Source organism: Aulostomus chinensis, chromosome 1 (genome assembly GCF_037954235.1).
Source record: "Aulostomus chinensis isolate RoL2024-O1b breed Wild chromosome 1, RoL_Achi_v1.0, whole genome shotgun sequence".
NCBI lineage: Eukaryota > Metazoa > Chordata > Actinopteri > Syngnathiformes > Aulostomidae > Aulostomus > Aulostomus chinensis.
In genome coordinates this window covers 28,742,205-28,762,050 of record NC_141320.1, presented here as the reverse complement: position 1 = coordinate 28,762,050, position 19,846 = coordinate 28,742,205, and the positions used below count along the sequence as shown (strand labels likewise).

Sequence of the window (19,846 nt, the reverse complement as noted above, 5' to 3'; positions counted from 1 at the left end):
TTGTCAGGCTTCCTTATCCATGGAAATACTGATTGATTGATTGTGTTTAGATTCATGTGTGACACTTGTGTGTGTTCTCTGCAGAGATGTTTCCTGCAGTTGAAACACAATCCGTTTGTCCTGCTGTCCTGACTGCTTGGGCAGACCTGACACCTCTTTCTTCTGGAACCAGATCCTGAGTGGGGTTGTGGCTGTGGCTGTTCTGGTTGGTGTTGAGGCAGGGCTGCTGAGGAGGACGCTGTTCCACTCTTGGTTGATGTGGGTCACAAATGCATTCTATGCAGACACATCAAGGATGGTCTTTGTTTGTTGTGTTGTTGTGCAGGTCGATGGGAGAACGAGGCTGATGAGAGTCCCTGAAGCTCCCATGACTGGGAGAGGAGCTGCTGGCAGTGTTGCTGACAGTGCACTTCTGACTTCAGGTTTGGCTCTGATTGTTGCTTTGTCATCTTATTTTGATAACTGGGTCTAAACCAATCCTTATGATTTTATAATTCAGTGAAAAACATTTTTTTCTTTTATTTTGTTGAACTAGAGGTTCCTGACAAAGTCAAAAATCCTTGATACAATAAACAAATTGATGTGGTTCTTTGATGCATTTAAATCCTAAAACAGGTCCCACAGGAGGAAGGTTAAATCATGTGACCATCATCATAACAGCTGCTGACCTTGTTTAACTAGTTGGTGGTGCTAAATACCACCAGCTTGCTAACGTTAACTAGCTAACGTAGCCAGCTAGCTAATATTATTTTCTAACTTCAGGCCTAAATTTGGGATTGACTGTTAAAATTGTTCACCTCACCTTTGTAACACCAGGTTTTGTCTTGATGATGTCACTGTCACTGCCTTTCTGATTCTAAAATATAAATGCATCCAAAATAAAAATGTCAAACTGCCCCTCCATGGAAACATCATATTTAATATACTGCAATATTCTTTTCCAGTGTACTACACTATATTTTTGTTTTATCAGAGAGGCTTTAATGTCTGTCTTTGATCTCTAAACTCTGACTCTGATGTCATTGGTGGTGACTGAATTCTACCCCCTGACAGACTGGGAAGGCTCATATTGGCGATGGATCCATGAAGGAATGAAGGTCTTTTTTCAAAGTAACTTGTTATTTTGTTCTTGGTTGTCATGGTGACTCGTGGTATCGGGGCTCCATTGATGATGTCATTTTGTCGTGGTTGTGCACGTGTGACACTCAAGGTGAACACACTCACAGTTGATTGGACCAACTCAGATCAGCTGTTCTGAACATGATACGCAGAGTTTCCATCTCAGTGTCAACTCAGGAGTGACTGAGGAGAAGAGTTTCAGAACAGCCACAGTTGGGGGACTTCCATCCAGCAGCCATTTTCTATCCCTGTAAGGGAGTGAAGGGATCTGGAGCTGCTGGGTTCAGGTGGATCCAGAACACAAGATGGAGGTCAGTCAGGACCCCAGAAGGAGACCAGCATCTGGAAGGTGAAGATGCTTTAATCTGACACCATCGTGTCAACAGTTCTGAAATCAGAACAAAAATAAACAGTAGTATTTCCACCTGCTACTCCTGCATGTATTCAAGTGAACAGGAACACAGATTCATGCTCAACTTCTCCTGTGTGTTCATCCACAGTCACCAAACAACAACCAAACCAGACAAAAGGGGGTTTGCTAGCATGGCGATCAGCTGTAGTTCACCCATCTTATCCAGGTCACATGGCTCAGGGATAGCATGGCCATCTGGTAACAAAAGGGGGTATGCTAGCTTGGTGTGCTGAGGTAGAACGGCTCTGTTTAAATTGAGTCCATTTACCATTTCTTTCCCGGCTTCTTCTAGCGGTGCTGTCATCCCTTCCTGTGACTGCAGGAGGGAAGGGGTCCCCCTTCAGAATCAGTTTGATGTCATTGTTACTTCCTCTTCAACACTCCTTTAGCAGACCAACTCACTAACTAGCTCAGTGAGGTAGTGTGGCCGAGTGGTCTAAGGTGCTGGATTAAGGCTCCAGTCTCTGAGGAGGTGTGGGTTCAAATCCCACCACTGCCATCATGTCCCAGGTCACTGGAGAGGTGTGGCAGGCCTCTCTGTGCTGGAGGTGTTGGCTGCTTTTATCACTCTGGGAAGAAAATGTCCTGAACTTGAGGTGTTCTCCTCATCTTGAACTCTCCAAAACAACAATGTGCAGTAACGCTGAGCTGCCTTCAAGCCAACAACATGGGCACAGTGTACCCAGAGCCACAGGCTCCTCCCAGTATATACAGCACTGCCAGTGACCTCTGCTCCAGTGTAACGGTGACGCTCCAAACTGAAGCTGATCCAGGACCAGCTCAGGAGGAGACATGGAGCAGACAGGCTCTCTGATTTAATGCTGCTGTCTGTTGAGAGGAACATCCCAGTTGACTCCAACAAGGCTGCTGATGTCTTCAAACCCATCACCAGGAGAAGAACCCTCCTCTGAGTCCACAGACCTGAGCACCACTGCTCTGACTACCAGGTTACCTCCTGGTTATCAGGGTGAAGTCATGGTGAGGTGGTCAGTTGTTCCTGGTGTTTTATTACAGAGGCCTGGGAGTTAAACACTGAAGTAAATCATTTTAATTCTTTACTTGAAGTTTCCTGCTGTTTAGCTGGAAATGTTTGACAACTTCCTCCATGCTGGTGCCCCATCACACACAACAGGTGCACTTGTGCTCTTTTCACCTCTGACCCTCAAACATTCAATAATGTCCACAACTTTGGCACCAGGAAGACAGCAGGTGATGGCACCTGGGAGTTCAACAGACCTGATGACTGAACCACCAATCACAAGGATTTCAGCCTCCATTGTAAACAGAGAGTTTAGATGAGAGAGAACCTGCTGTCAGCCTCACCAGTCAGGGCAGTGGCAGAGGCAGCAGAGTTGAATGAAGCAGGACCACCTGGCAGGTCTCAGCTGGAGGTGATGACATCACTTGTCCTCTTTTCACCTCTGACCCTCAAACATTCCACCAGTGAACGTCCAGAAATTGAAGCATCAACAGTTCAGCAACAATGAATTCTTCAAATCACCTCTGAAATAAGAGATGAATCTTTACCTGCTGAGGCTTCAGAGCCAAATTGTGAACCTTCAACACTCACATTCCTGTTCTTGTCTCAGTCCTGCTCTCCTAAATCAAGACCTGTTCAATAGATGGTCAAGCAGAGAGGAGCAGAGGAAGAGAGCTGGGCCAGAACCCAGAGGTTCTGGTCCCAGGTTCTGCAGAATCACCAACCATTGTGAGTTAACAACAGTCTCCTTTCTGACTGAAGCAAAAGTTTACTTTACTAAATTGACTTTGAACTAATTACTAATTAACTATATTAAATTATATAATATATGTAATTATGTAATATAATTATTATTAATGTATGTAATATAATTATTATTATTATATATTATTATTATAATTACATATAATATATGTAATTATGTAATATAATTATATTAAATTAACTAATTAACTTTACTAATTGATTTTGCCTCAGAGAATCAGAGCCAATCAAAAGCTTGTTGGACTTTGGTGGAGGACTGAACAAGTCATGACATCATCAGTTTTACCTTCACAGGTGCTCCATTTACTTTACTTTCAATTTTACAGAGGTAGAACCTGAAATCAAAGCTGTCTGTCCAAAGAAGTGAAAGCTTCCCAGGTTGTGATGTTCTTGTCTACAGCCTCTGTCTTGTATGGAGCTTCAGTCTTTAATGAAAAGACTCCTCCATTAATAACATCACTGTGCCTCTGCAGTGAATCAGTCACTCCATCCATTTTCTGTACCACTGATTTGTTAAAGGTTATGGGGGGGTGACATTTGGTGAGAGGCAGGGTTCACCCTGAACAGGTCACCAGTTTAAGTGTCTTAATGGTCTTGGCCCATCTTATTTATCTGAACTGCTTTTATCATATCAACCTTCGCGGACCCTGAGGTCCTCTGGCACCGGCCTTTTAGTCGTTCCAAGACTCAGAACTAAAACCCACGGGGAGGCTGCATCCAGCCATTATGGCCCAAAGTTCTGGAACAGCCTGCCAGAGAACATGAGGACCGCAGAGACTGTTGATGTTTTCAAAAGGAGGCTCAAGACTCCCCTTTTTAGCTTAGCTTTTAACTGACTTAGTCTCTCTTATCCTTTCATTTTATCACGATATCTTATTGTTACTTTAGTCTTTTAATTATTTTTTTATTCTACTTTTTTATTAGCTCTTAAAACTTTTTGATTTTATATATATTTTATGTCATTCTGATACTTTAATATGATTGTAATTTCTGTTCTTTCCTATTCTACCTTCTTTGAGTCTTTTAGTTTTTAGCTCCAGTGTTTCCTGGTGGGAGCCCTCCACACTGGGAGGTGTGTCTGGTCCGCCCACAGGGGCGTCGTCCTTGGGATCGTCCAGGCCTGGAGAGCTGGGGGGCTCTGCATTATATGTGGAGTGTACCCGGTCTGTTCGGGTCGGGGGGTCTGGGTGGCGGCGCTCCCTGTGGTTGTGGGCTGTGGCACCTCCTGGTGAGGATGGCCCCCATAGGTGGTCTTTCCTCACTAGGATTTTCAGTGCCCTGCCATGTTCCTACGTACAGTCAGTGTGTGGTTGTGTGTATGCGTGTGTGTGTGTATGTGTGTGTGTGGGGGGGGGTTGGTGTGTGCATGTATGAGGTCATGTGGGTTGGGAAGGCTGGGTTCTTAACATGTATTTATTGTATTGTTTTATATTTTATTTAACGTTGCCTGTTTTCTCTCAGTTCTGTGAAGCACTTTGTGTTGCAGTCTCTGGATGAAAAGTGCTGTACAAATATAAATAAAGTAAACTAAAGCAGACGGACGACTCGAGAATGAGAGAGGAAAGAGTAAACAAAGCAGACTCTTTTGAGGTCTTCTCCTTGGTCCCTTCATTTTTTGAGAAGACACTGGACTCAACTGCTGTCCATGATTCTGGATTGTGTTGATCGCGTTGTGAACGAGGATTTGGCCAGGTTTTGTAGGCGGGATCACTGGTGTGCAAACACACCTGACGCTGTGGAGAAAAGATGGCGAGCCACCCACAGGAGAGAGAGAGTCGGAGTGGAAAATGGCGCTGCAAACCTCACCCACCCAGGTGACACTGACCCTGACGGTGGGATTGTGGTAGGACAGAACTGACAGGTTTCACAGAGACACCTTGAATTTCTTTTGGACTGATAACGGACTGAACGAAAAGACTGGTGATGAACGGGAGAGACTCTGATTATTGATTTGTGAGATTGAGTTGTAAATTGAAATACTTTGGCCCTGAGTTTTATTTTTATAACTTTGTTTTGTTCACGTTTCCTGATTGTGTGCCAAATCGGTGTTACATGAGTGGGTTGTTGAAAGGGAGTTCAAGCTTGGATAGAGCCGGTGAAACAACCCAACAGGAAGAGGGAACGTAGAACTAAAACTCATCAATAGGCTGAACCAAGATCAAATGAGAACCTAGACTGAGGAAACTCAAATAGACACCGTGAAGTAAACAAACAATCATAGAAATCCAGCCACCAAATTAAACCTCAACTCAAATAAGTCGGGTTAACTTCAAATAAGACTCAAAAGAGGTCAATAACCTGATTCTCCTGAGGTCTGGTTTCTGTCTGTTGGTTGGAGGGAGACTCCTTTATTGAATGTGTGTGGATGTAAAGGGTTTGGTACCAATTGTTTTTGTTTTTCTGACATTTTCTGTCTATAAAGAAGTCGGCAGTTTTATTCACTGACTAGTCTGTGGTCTGTTATTCTTACATTAGAATCAACCACTCACATGAGCCTAAAATCTCTGGTCCTCCACCTGAAGTGAGACACATGGGAACTTTGACCCTCATCAACCATGCAGGGAGGAGTTCTCAGAGTCTGATTGTGCTGATGAATCATCAGAACTCTCCATCACGCCGTGACGAGGACATCTCAGTGTCAAATCTGTCATTTCCTGTTGCCAGTAGGTGGCGCTGTGGTCACTGCTGACCTGTAGATGTGTTCAGACTGGGATGTTGATCAAACCTGGAAGTTTCAAACAGATCTGACAGGTGGAGAGGATTCAGAAGAGTTGAAGCTTCATTTTAGTTGGAGCCTGAAAATGAGGTGAGACTGAGGGCTCACAGGAGTTGCAGGTAGGTGCTGCCCCCTAGTGACCCAGTGGAGAATGACATGTAATGACATGAACGTTCTCCATTTTTCCAGTTCTTGACTTCATTCATCCTCAAACTTCTTCAAGCTGGAAGAGAGTGAGATCATTTAAAGTAGAGAGTCAATAATCAGCATCTCATCACTCATTTGTTCTCTGGTGGTGACCTCACGACTCAGCAGTGTGACATCACACATTTCACTGATGTCATCCTCAAGTGTGTCACTCAGTTCATGCAGCCTTCATTGTTTTATTTTATTATTTCCTTTCACTTTGATCTTCACAAAGACAAAGTGCGTCTGATGGAGGCACCACTGAGAGAGTGGAATGTTTCCATGTCGCCATGACAACGTGAGGCCCCTCACCTCCTCTGTTCCTTCTGCCGGTCGGCGTCAGAAGAGCAAGATGGCTGCTTCTCCATCTGGGTGGATGAGCAGCTCCTCCCATCTCAGGCAGACGCTCCCTGGCTGCATGTCAGCAGCTCCTCAAAGCTCCTTCTGGTTTCTTTGCTCTCCTGATGCTGCGCTGGTGGATTTGTCCACCTCTCATTCTCCAGGGTTCTCAGCCTCATGTTCTCTCCCTCCTGTTCCAGCTCCTCCAAGTTTCCAGTGGAAGTTTGGCTTTTGTTTGCTACTTTGTCTTTTCTCCTCTGTTGGTGCTTTGAGTTCCTTTGTTGTTCTTTGTCTTTTCATCATTCAAGCCTCCTTTTGTTGAACGCTCCTCTCCCCCGTCTGTATTTGGGTCCTGTTCTCCTCCACTTTGGCCAAGAAGGCGGCCCAACAAGAGTCACCAGTGATGTCACAGCTCCTGGATGCCCCGCCCCTTCATCTGGTGCAGGTTGTGTGATGTCACTGAATCCCACTCAGACCAGACCAGTCAGAGATCAGTGTGTTTGTGTCAGTGATGTCATCGCTGCTGACATCACAGCCCTCCATCCAGACACGCCAGACTGAGGTGGAGGAGGTGATGTTGGGGTTTTCAAGGTCTTCGTCATGAGTGGGAGGGGCTGAGCTGGTGAATGATCAGCTGACCAGGTCTGGGCTCAGTTCAGATGTTGAGCCACTGCTGACTGCCGTTTGCCTGAGGAAGACCCAACGTTCCCCTCAAGAAATGGAGGGCAGTTTTTAGTGCAGCGTTCATTCTGGTTGGAGTTTTCCTTTCCTTTGCCCTGCACCTCTCTGGTGGGGAGGTGCTCCCTGTTGACAAGGACTCAGTGGAGAAGACTGGACCAGGACCTTCACTGGTTCAAGGAGCACCGAGGCAAAGGGAGGCCCAGACCAGCAGCCAGGGTGACCAGTTTGAAAACCTGCTCCTCTTCCATGCTGACTTGTTGGTGTCTCCTCTTTTATTCCTGAGTGATTTTAATCTCAGCTCTCTGAACCTGAATGGAGCAGAACCAGGAAATCATTGCAGGAAATCATGGAGGAGAAATGAATGAATGAGACTTCCAGTCAAACTGAGACAAACGTCCAGGTTTGGTCATCAAAGATATCTGACATTCATCAGTAGACTGACAAAGATGCTCATTATTATTGCAGCAGATTAAACTAGAGAATAAAGAGGGTCTCACTTTGGAAAAAAATATTGCAGTATATTTTTGTTTTATCAGAGAGGCTTTAATGTCTGTCTTTGATGTCTAAACTCTGACTCTGATGTCATTGGTGGTGACTGAATTCTACCCCCTGACAGACTGAAGGCTCATATTGGTGATGCAGGTAGGTGCTGCCCCCTAGTGACCCAATGGAGAACGACATGTAATGACATGAAGATTCTACATTTTTCCACTTGTGAGATAAAAATACCTCACAGCAAGAAGGTTCAGGGTTCCAGTCCCGGCTGGAGCACAGGATCTTTCTGTGTGAGTCTGCATGTTCTCCTGTTCCTGTGTGGGTTCTCTCTGGTACTCCAGCTTCCTCCCACAGTCCAAAGACATCAAGAGAGGACGAGGCTGATTGATACTCTAAATTGACTGTAGGTGTGACTGTGAGAGTGAATGGTTGTCTGTCTCTATGTGTTGGTCCTGTGATGGACTGGTGACCTGTCCAGGGTGAACCCCGCCTCTCACCTGTAGACTCTGGGATAGGCTCCACCCCCATGACCCTTAACAGGAATAAGAGGAAGACAATGGATGGATGGATGTTGGAAACGACTGCAATACAGTGTATAAATATTCTAGTTCCATACATGGGAACCTGGTTCTCCTGCTCTTTAACATCCTCCAATAGGAATGGACCGTCTATGACAAAGTATCAATAAATCTATCAAGGAGGAAGAAGAATTCTGATCAAAGAACTGAAGTCAATCTGGAGATCAGTTGATCTCTGGAAGGAGGAGGAGGAGGCATCCTGTGCTTTTATCTCTCTGTTCATGTTTCCTGCTGAGTGTGTGTGTGTGTGTGTGTGTGTGTGTGTCCCAGCTGCAGCAGTCAGTTCAGGTTCCTTCAGTGTGACTGAGGGAGGTTTCTGTCCGATGGTTTCTCCCAGTGTGAACACAGCCTGACTGCTGATGCTGTGCCGACTCTGACAGTGGTTCAGTTTTTCTCAGTGCCTTTGTTGCTGCTCTCAGATCAGAATGAAAGTTCTCTCAACTCTGAGTTCAGCCTCCACAACATGGAGTCACTTGTTTCTCCTTCCTTTGATCAAATAGCGAACGCTTTTGGACGAGGAGGGAGGAAACCACGGCGTTTCACTGCTTTACATTTAGAATCTCACGCCAAGCCGGAGAAGCAGGTCCTGAATCAGTCACGTGGTCACTGCCGGCTGAAGAGGCTTCGGACGTCACCACATACGTCATCAAAACGCGCTTCACAGAACGAGACGAAGACGCGGGAGGTTTTCAAACAACAAGGACAGAAGGAGAAGTCCGTGAACCCCCGGCCTCGGTCTTTGTCTCCTGAAGGCTGAGTGGCGCCGGTAGAACCTCAACATGTGCGCCGCGCAGCTGCTGCGGGTGTCGGTCCAGGAGCGGATCCTCGCCGCCGCTGAAGACTTCCTGCTGCAGCTGGGAGAAGGAGACTCAGCGGCTGGAGTCCCGGTGCTGAGAGCGCTGCTCACCGAGCGGCTGGCGGCGGCCGCGGAGCAGATCGTGGCTCTGCTGGAGGAAACCGTGGCGGAGTACGAGCGGGAGAACCGCTGGCAGAGGTTGCTGCTCGATGCCGTGCTGAAGCCCCGAGTCAGGCTGGACAGAGCAGGTGAGTCCCCCAGGGACCTGCTGCATTGTTCCCAACATAAAGGGAGGTTTTAGTAGCTCAGGAAACAAAGTCTAGGAATTCTAGCTGGAGCTTCATCAGACCAAGTGGTCCAGACCAGCTGGAAAAACCCCTGAGACAAAGTCAAAGAGCAGGCAGCACAATGTTGGTGGGACTCAGTCAGCACACACACACACACACACGTGTCAGCAGTCTCTCTGTCTCCAGCAAGTCACATGATATCCAAATGAGTCCCGTCAGAATGAACCAATGTTACAGCAGCTTTAGGGGACAAAATCCAAAGGCAAACCTCCTGCAGACACCAGTGAAGCTCTGTTGTTTCATTTCAATGCAGTTTCAGTCCAGATCAGTGAGTCCAGAGCTGCTAGCTTGACAGCTAAACATGAGCATCACAACACTCAGCAGGACCATAGCTTTTCTTTAATCTCTTCTTTTTAATCCTCCCTTTTCTTTCTCACCTGTCTTCATTCTTTTTGACAGTTTTTCCACACTATCATCACGTTCAAGTCAAGTCAATTTTATTTGTTTGAACCAAATCACAACAAAGTTCTCTCATGACTCTTTACTAGTAGAGCAGGTCCAGCACCAAACTCCTTCAATGAATCTACACCAACAATTCTCCACCAGCAGCACATCCTGCAACAGTGGTGATGAAAACCTTCCTTTTAACAGGCAGGAACGTCGAGCAGATCCAGGATCAGTGGGGACGGCCTTCTGCTTTGACTGGTTGGGGGGAAAGAGAGCAGGAGAGCAGGGCAGAGACAAAGACAGAGAATGGAGGAAGACAGATATGCAGAAGGAAAGAGAGGGACAGAGATAAAGAGAGAGAGAAAGGAAGAGACTGATGGACAGACGGGGACGTGAGCAGGTGGAGCTACGGGTGGCAGCTTGAGCCTCTTCTGGTCTGCAGCCTCCTCAGCAGCACCAGGATCTGGGATGAGGGGAGAAGAGGAGTTAGTAATATGTTTGAGTACAGGAGGACAGAGAGGAGGAGAGAGAAGCCCAGTGCCCAGTTCTGTGTTGAGGGAATGCGTTGCTCTGCAGCTCACCTCCAAGCTGCTAGGGGGTGTGGCTGTGTCTTTCTATGGTTTCGGGGGCTCTTGTCAGATTCCAAAACAAAACTATTTCCAACAGAAAGTCCAGTGCTTCTCTTTGAACGACTTTGTTTTCATGAATCAAACTTAAAACCTTGAACATGAAAAACACGACTTGTGGCCATTTTCTTCCGGAGACACACATTTTGTCGTGGAGGTTCTTCCACCTCTAAATGCATTCGGCGACTCCTCTGAACGGACCAATCACAGTCCTTGATGTTCACGTCACGACGTGTCGACACAATGAATAGTCAGGACATTTTGGAGGTGCACGTCTGCTGCGGCGTAGGGTCCACGTAGGTCTGCGTCGACAGTGTAGGTACGGCGTTGATGCCATGCAGAAGCATAAACCAGGTTGAAGCCTACAGCAAAATATCGAAGGGCCGGTTTAAGCTGTCCTAACTATAAGTTTGATCAAAAAGGAAGGTCTTGGGGGGGGGGGGGGCATCCCGGACTCAAACCGTTCCACAGGAGGGGAGCCTGATAGCTGAAGGCTCTGGCTCCCATTCTACTTTTAGAACTCTAGGAACCACCAGTAACCCTCCATCCTGGGAGCGAAGGGTTCTAGCTGGATAATAGGGGACTAGGACTGCTTCACTCAGCCTTGCCGTGTCGTGTGTGTGTGTCAGGCTGGCCCAGGATGCTGTGCATGTTGCTTCTTTTGTGACATTAAGATGTAGGCTGACACGGATATTATAAAGGCCTACTTAAAAAAAGAAAGATTTTTCTTGGCGACCTTGGGTTGGACTGGCCGTTCAAGAATTGTCCATTTGTCCCATTATAGACACTAACATTCCAACGAGTGAATGTGATTATGAATGGACAAAGGCATTCAGCAGAGGGGACCTATGACCTTTGACCTGGGTGACACAACGTTGATCCAAGCATCTGAAGCCAGCGTTTCTGTTCCCAGTTTGCTGACTGGTCGTCAGTAGCAGGACGTCTCTTTTCATTGAGTTGATTTCTGTTTCTGTCTGTTGCTCCGCTGTTTCAGAGTCAAATGAAGAGATTTCTGATGTTGCTGTTTGTGTCCTGCAGATGTGGAGCAGCTGCTGGTGATTAAAGAAGAGGTTCCCCCTGAGCTGCAGGACCCAGAGCCCCCCCACATTAAAGAGGAGTGGGAGGAGCTCTGGACCAGTGAGGAGGGAGCGCAGCTTCAAGGGCAGGAGGAGGCTGATATCACCACGTTCCCCTTCACTCTGGTCCCTGTGAAGAGTGAAGGGGACGAAGAGAAACCTCAGTTCCCACAGCTTCATCAGAGTCTAACTGAGGAGAACTTGAAAGAAGAGTCTCTGAGCAGGAGCCCAATTCATCCTCTGAAAACAGAAGCTGATGGAGAAGAGTGTGGAGGACCAGAACCAGAACCAGCCAGCAAGGTAGATCCAGATCCACTTGTACAACCCCAGACTGAAGACCAGATGTCAGACTCTTCTGAAGCTGAGACTGAAGTCAGTGAGGATGATTGGGTCAGACCTGATAACACGGCCACCTCTGAGCACAAGGAACCCTTTGGCTCAAGGAGGAATTTGCTTCAGAAACTGAGCCCAGGACAGGAAGTGAGTCATTGCAGCTCAAAAGAGCAAAAACTAAAAACTGGAAGAGAATCAGAAATCATCAGGAACGTGACCTTTGGTCCTTCTGAATCTGAGACAGAAGTCAGTGAGGATGAGCGTCCATTTAGGTGCTCAACATGCAGTAAAGGTTTTCGTTACAGAAGTAGTTTGGATACTCACATGAGAACACACTCTGGTGTGAAACCATTCCCATGCTCAGTGTGTGGCAAAAGATTCTCAGAAAAGCGACATCTTAAAACGCACATGAGAACACATACTGGAGAAAAACCATTCCCCTGCTCAGTTTGCGGCAAAAGATTTTCTGTAAAGGGATGTCTGAATAGACACATGAGAACACATACTGGAGTGAAACCATTCCCATGCCCAGTTTGTGGTAAAAGATTCTCAACGGGGAATCTGAAATCACACATGAGAACACACACTTTGGAGAAACCATTCCCCTGCTCAGTTTGTGGCAGAACGTTTTCAGAAAAGGGATGTCTGAAAAGACACATGAGAACACACACTGGAGAGAAACCTTTTCCATGCTTACTTTGTATCAAAAAATTTTCAGAAAAGGGATGTCTGAAAAGACACATGAGAACGCACACTGGGGAGAAACCATTCCCCTGCTCTGTTTGTGGCATAAAATTTTCAGATAAGGGATGTGTGAAAAGACACATGAGAACACATACTGGGGAGAAACCATTCCCTTGCTCAGTTTGTGGCACAAGATTCTCAGTGAAGGCACATCTAGAATCACACATGAGAGCACACACTGGGGAGAAACCATTCCCCTGCTCAGTGTGTAGTAAAAGATTCTCAGAAAAGGGACATCTGAAAAGACACATGAGAATGCACACTGGGGAGAAACCATTCCCCTGCTCAGTTTGTTGCAAAAGATTTTCAGAAAGGGGATGTCTGAAAAGACACATGAAAGTGCACACTGGGGAGAAACCATTCCCTTGCTCAGTATGTCATAAAAGATTCCCAGAAAAGGGACATCTGAAAAGACATATGAAAATGCACACTGGGGAGAAACCATTCCCCTGCACTGTGTGTGGCAAAAGATTCTCAGAAAAGGGATGTCTGAAAAGACACACGAGAATGCACACTGAGGAGAACCCTTCCCCTGCTCAGTTTGTGGTAAAAAATTCTCAGAATAGGGACATCTGAAAAGTCACATGAGAACCCACACTGGGGAGAAACCATTTCTCACGACTTGGCTCTGAAGCAATGGCAAAACAGTGGGAGATGTGGGTAGGAAGCCAAATAATGTTTTTTTTAACCAAGAAAACAACAACAAAACAAAATAGAACAAAAAGAGCCATGGGATTTGACAGGCAATGGAGTCAATGTTATGGTTGCATGAGTGTAAGGGAGCTGTAAGGAAGAGATGTTGGCTGCTGAAAATGAAAGTGACAATGGATGAGGAGGAAGAGCGGCTCCTGGCCGGCAAGGCGGGTTCTTTATGAAGAGAGCAACTAACCAACTAGGAGGAATGAACAGCTCCCCACTCTCCAGCTCCCTGCTGCAACACAAGAAACATCATGAAAGACATCAGCCAAGGGACCATCACACCCCCCTACAAGAACAGGGTCCTGAAGGGAATCCCGCTACCAAAATACCATGAATGTAATTTTTCTTGAATCCCAAAATGATAATTCACTAAACCTCTAAAAACCATATACGTCCCCCATTGGTCTGCTCAGATAAGGTCAAACTATCAGGAGGGGAACCAGTGGCCTGCTCCGGTGGTCCAGCATCTCTTGTTGCAATTTAAGAGGCTAGGAAAAGACAAGAGGAGAACCAGAGAGAGGAAAACCGGTCACAATCAAATACCACACTGAGGAACTCTAGACAACACGTCCACCACCACTTTGTTGGTCCCCTTCACATAGCGAATATCCAGTATGACTGCAGGAACAGAGACCACCTGACTGGTCTCTGGTTGGGACACTGCAACGAATGAAGGAAGGTGAGTGGATTATGGTCAGTGGAGACAACGTGTCTACATGGAGAACAATGATGAGAACACACAGCTGAGAGACATCAGTCTTGCTGAGTTAGTTAACAAAGCTCCTCAGGTCAGGAAAACTTGAGACGACGCAACAGAGAAACTTCCTTTGTCCATCCTGTGTTGTGTGACTGAAGCTGAGGAGAAACTGAAACTAATCATGGTGGTGGAGGCCAGACATGAAGGTTGTGGGTGTAAAGAGTTTTTGAAAGCAGAAGGGAAAACACATCAGGAAAGAGACAGGATGAAGCTGAAATCATGGAGCCACCATTGGACAGGAGGGTGTGAGGGCTGATCTGATTTCTCTTAGGTCACCATCAAAGATCCACTTGGCACCAAGTACTGATCTTTATATTGATGTATTGATCCCTGATCAAACACTGAATTGTCTTTGAGATGTGTGAAAATAAATGAGTGGGCGGAGTCTCTGATATCAGTGATGTCATCCAGCTGATGGAGAAATATGTGACATCAGCTGGAGCCTCCGGTGAAGTACCTTTAGTAGTAGTACACATGCAGTATACGCTCAGTACCGGCTCCTACACAGACACAGCGAGCGCTGCTTTAACAAATACATGGTTCCTATGGGAGGGATTGGTTGGATTTCCGGTGTATCAGGACCAGGACTGAAGTTGGTCCCTGACCGTCCTGGAGGGGCGGCTGTAACACAGGATGAGTTTTCACAGTGAAGGTCTTCTTCTTCTACAGCTGAATTAAAGTGTAAACAGCCGTCTACACACCTTTAACTGTCCTTATAAACTTGTCTTTTAATAAACTTTCTGTTCTCTTTTAAAGTTGTCAGTGCTTTTGTTGACATGCAGAGGCTCTACTTGATCACCACCCTGGTGTTTGACTATTTGGAGTGGATGTTCTTGTTGTGATTTGTCTGTTTATCTGCTGCCCCCACGACCTGCGGTGGGAGCTAATTAGCAGTATGCACCAAAACCTAGTTAAACATGGATGCTCTCAAACCAAATCCCTGCCATCGTTCGAAATAATAAAAACACAAGAACACATCTGAGGTTCCTTTTTAGCTGGAATGTTCCTTTCAGAGCTTTAAGACTGAGGAGAAGGATTTTAAACTCTGTTCTGGATTGGTGATGTGGTCTCTCCTCCTAGTTCCTGTCCATGCACTTCTTCCTCCACTTCAAGACTGCAGCTGCTTTCTGGAGCAGCTGCAGTCTTGAAGTGGAGGTTCACTTTTCTGGACCTTTGGCCTTCCCAGCTCACCAGGGTGCTCCCAGCAACTGGAGACAGTTCTGGACCCATTGGGTCTGGTCCTGCTGACGCTATCTGCAATGCTCGTGCTAGCGCGAGTGGATAGGCCTGCCATTTAAATACCATCTTACTCACTCCACAGCAAATTCCAGGCGACTGAAATAAAACTCCAGAATATCAATTTAAAGTGTTTGTTGATAGAATCATTCTGGGGAGGAAACTTTTAGTACATCGCGGTTCTTTTTGAGGGACAAACCTCAGATTTCAGGTGTAATTTTACCTCTCCTCTAGTCGGTAGAAGTGGGCTCACGTTACAGCTTCAGAGGACTGTTATGCTACTGACTGAATGTATTCCTCAGCCATTGATGAGTCGGCCGATATTTATCTATAATATATATTTATATATCCAGTGACTTCTACCAGTGCTGTCTCTGTGCTGGGCTCTAAAACCAGACTGAAACCCTCAAATCAACTCTTGTTATGGAGGAAGTCACTCAGCTGATTAGCAGCTGCTTTCTCCAGGATTTTAGAGAGGAGGGGAGGTCAGCTATCAGTCCATAGTTGGCTAGAACCTCAGGGTATCCACAGCTTCCCTGACCAGGACTTGAACCCTAGGCTGTGGCAGTGAGAGCACCAATTCTAGCCACTAGACCATCAGGGACCACACTGACCAGAGTTTGTCCTTGCAGGAGTCAGTGACTTAATAGAGTCTAACAAAGGGTTGAACCTGAATGAGACAGTTTCCCTTCAACGTGGGGCCATGGCAGAGTGAACCAAGAACACTACAATGGGGGTGAGAGTGGAGCCATGATGGACTCACAGTTCATCACCTCCACCATCATGTGGACCACCTGATCACCTCTCCCTCAACCTCTAAATAACTCATTCCCTGACCGGGAATCGAACCCGGGCCGCGGCGGTGAGAGCGCCGAATCCTAACCACTAGACCATCAGGGACCACACTGAGCTCTCCAACAACAGAGACTATAAACAATGACTCAAGAACACAGGACTCTGTGGTCTCAGCTTGAGATGCAGAGGGTCCACCAAGACCACCAGACACCTCAGCCCCCTAAAGACAGTCCACCCCCAGGATCCTGTCCCCCTCTGCTCCAACTCAGCCCTCCATTCATAACGTGACTTTGTCTCAGTCTCTTCACAATGCCAGTCACTGAAACACTGACAATGTGATGGGGGCTTCCTGTCTTTACTGCATTTTTTTCAAGGCTCACAACTGCTACTTCCTACAGTCGTCTCTACTGTGTACTTGTACTACCAGTTGTTATGAGCAACTGTGGATTTCTAAATATTCCAGTCCTCAGTTTGCAACTGTATAGTGATGATGGGTCAGTTTAGAGCTGTCAATCAATGTTAATAATTGATCTTAACATCTGAAGATTATTTTAGGAACACAAATACTTTTACTTCATTCTGAGGATGAGCAGACGTTCAATATAATTCTCATTTCCTGGTCAAAGACTCCTGCTAGTCAGAGAGGATCTGGGCTGGATTGGAAAGCTTCAGAGAGGAAAACCTTCACTCTGGACTGGACTGAGAACGGAGCAGCCTCAGCTTCCTGGAGCCTGACTTGCCTCTGTGGTCTAAGGCTGTGTGGGCTGACATCACAGTGAAACTCCTGAGATCACAGAGCCTTTGAGATCACAGGCTGACTTCCTTTTTATCCCTAAAATGAAGGAGAAAAATGTTGTGTCTGTGTTTGTGTTGCTGCATCAGTTAAACAGTGACTCTGACAGAGGGGATGTAGCTCAGTGGTAGAGGGCATGCTTTGCATGTATGAGGCCCCGGGTTCAATCCCCGGCATCTCCAGCTGGTCCTTTGGAGCCTTCATCTTACCAGCTAAATTGATCCATAAATGTGACAACAGTTGATAACAAACTACCAGAAGAGAAACCAGTCTGTTGCATATCAAAGTATTTGTAGCTGGGTCAGTGTGACTGTGAGCCTTCATCGCCAGCATGAAGGAGCTGGTTTTATCTTTGCGAAGGAAATCCCACACACAGCTGCTCTCAGTTCCAAATGTGTGTGTCCTCACTCCTCCGTCCTCCTGCTGCCCTCAGAATACAGACACAATTCAACCTGGCAAGTTTGGAGCATAGAAGTGCTCCTGAAGAGATGTGTGTCAGCCCACAGCTGGCTGTTCTTACCTGGAACCTCAAGATGAAACTGCTTCCACAGATTGGAAATGAATCTGATGTTGACTTTTGGACAAATCACCTGTTCATCAGTTCATCATCACTTCCATCCATTTTCTACTGCTTATCTTGTTATAGAAAGGAGTCTATCTGCTGTGTGACTGAGGCAGTTACTGTGAGCTGCTGCATGTCTCAGTGTGTGTGTGTGGGGGGGGGGGCTGTGTGTGACTGGTCGGCTGCCAAGGATTATTGATGAGATCGATCATGATCAGCTCTGAGATCACGGCACAGAAGAAGGAGACTTTTTGATTTTTGGGGGTTCAGTTTCTAAGTCAGACACATCATCACAATTTGAAGTTTTCCTCCAGTAAAAAACAAAACAACACAAAACCAAACAAAAACATGATTTGACTTTTGATGTCTACATTTTTTGGAAATTGTGAGTCCAACAAGCAGGAGGCCGTTTGAGCTTGGAAACTGTGAAGCATCACCAGTAACTGCTGGTTAATTTACAGTTGTTTCCTCCAAAAAGTTTAAAATGAATGAATAAACCTTTAATACTACAGTTAGAAAGTAGTATTTTGCTATCATCTAATTTGATAGGTGGCGCTGTCACCAAAAAACAAAAGTCCAACAAATGCATTTTATCATCCAATTCAGTAGGTGGTGCTGTGGGGTCCTGGAACTGCAGCTCTCAGGTGCTGCAGAATCTCCTCTTGCAAAGCCTCACAGTTCAGAGTCGTTCCAGAATCTAGGAGCAGAAACCAAAGTCTCCTACGACGAGGATGGGATTGGAACCCACGCCTGCAGAGCTCAATGGATCAGCAGTCCATCACCTTAACCACTCGGCCACCTCGTCTCCTGACCGCCATGATGTGCTGCTTTCTCTTAGCCTTTGAAACAGTGAACTCTTTGGAGCCCATTTGTCAGAAATGGACCCAGCAGGAGCCACTGAACACAACTCTGACATCATCAGGCTTCTTCCCAGCAGCTTGGTGCTCCAGAAGGAAGAATCCAGACCATCGCTACATCATCAGAGTGAACACCAGCTGATGTTGACCAGTTTAACAAGCCTTTGACTGCTAAATGACATCCAAGCTCAGATTCTCTTGTCCTGGTAGAACAAGTCAATGTTGAAGAAGATGAGAGGACCAGACTTTTTCATCCAATGCTGGAACAGCGTTAGACTGAAGGTCTGAAGGTCCCTGGTCTGGTCCAGGTTTCAACAGGGGACCAGCATCAGCCAGCATTTAAATGTGGACAGCAGTGGAGGTGAAGCCCACATCAAGGAAACCAGCCTCCTATCACTGTCCTGTGCTGAGTTTCTTTAAAAAATGTGAGACAACCTCAAGAGTTTCTGTTTCCTGTGTTGGACTTTGGCTCAGAGAATCAGAGCCAATCAGAAGCTTGTTGGTCTTGGATGCTGGTCATCAGGGGCAATGAGGGGCTCAGTGTCTTGCTCAAGGACACTTCAACATGGTCACCAGCTGAAGTGAGAACTGAACCAGCAACTCTGCTAGACGGCCACTCTTCCTCCAGGCCGTGCCCCCCGAACCTGAATCATCATGATGTCATTATTTGTTGCTTTAATTCACCAAATGTGTGACGTGGTGAGTTTGTCAGGAGTTTAAAGACCAAAGTTGTGAACACACAGAGAAGTAAACCTGTCAAAGCTGCTTCACTTGATGAGAGAAACTGAGGAACTGATAGAAGAGCAACAAAGAAAATGGAGTCAGAAGGTCGTCTTCTTCACCGCTCAGTCACAACACTGACACACACACACACACACACACACACACACACACACACACACACACACACACAAATAGTTTGTCTTTGAGAGAGGACAAAAAATGTTTGACTGTGCTGACATGAACTTTCATTGTCTAATTTCAGTCTCCTACAAAAGTGTGTGAATGTGGTCGTTGTGGCCGAGTGGTGAAGGCGATGGACTAGAAATCCATTGGGGTCTCCCTGCTCAGGTTGGAGTCCTGCCAACAACGTTAAACTGTTTAAAATTTAAATTTGACGCATTTTTCCTCTACACTGTCCTTCATCACAGCATTTAACATCAGGACTGCTCCCAGATCAGCTCCATGACCTCATCTTTGCACCAGAGTCCCACCCAAGTTCATCAAAAACGGCCAAGCATAAATATATAATATGTATATAATGTGAACACACCTTTACAGGTGCGTTAACGTGCTTAATAATAGAGAATGAGTGAAGGGTGCGTTCAGAGTGGAGTGCAGTACCACAGTCAGGCCAGCAGGTGGGGCTTTCGTTGGTGCTGTCTACCTAATTGCGGTGTCTGTGCTCTGCCAGCAGAGGTCGTGCTTCCCCACCAATCTTCTCGGGTGTCTGAGTGGTGCCGCCATGTTTAGGTCGTAGCAGGAGGACGTAGGTTGGTACTTGGCAGTTCGGACGTAGCGAAAGTCACGTTATGAATGGAGGGCTGAGTTGGAGCAGAGGGGGACAG

The 19,846-nt window shown here is 46.4% G+C and overlaps 3 non-coding genes across 3 annotated transcripts; 2 read left to right on the top strand and 1 right to left on the bottom strand.

Annotated features, from left to right (window-relative positions):
- The first annotated feature begins 1,948 nt into the window (after positions 1-1,948).
- On the top strand, positions 1,949-2,030 carry trnal-aag (transfer RNA leucine (anticodon AAG)). The gene has a single exon. It is a non-coding gene; the product is annotated as a tRNA-Leu (tRNA).
- A 14,069-nt stretch (positions 2,031-16,099) lies between these two features.
- trnae-cuc (transfer RNA glutamic acid (anticodon CUC)) lies at positions 16,100-16,171 on the bottom strand. The gene has a single exon. It is a non-coding gene; the product is annotated as a tRNA-Glu (tRNA).
- A 798-nt stretch (positions 16,172-16,969) lies between these two features.
- trnaa-ugc (transfer RNA alanine (anticodon UGC)) lies at positions 16,970-17,041 on the top strand. Its single transcript has one exon. It is a non-coding gene; the product is annotated as a tRNA-Ala (tRNA).
- Positions 17,042-19,846: the final 2,805 nt, after the last annotated feature.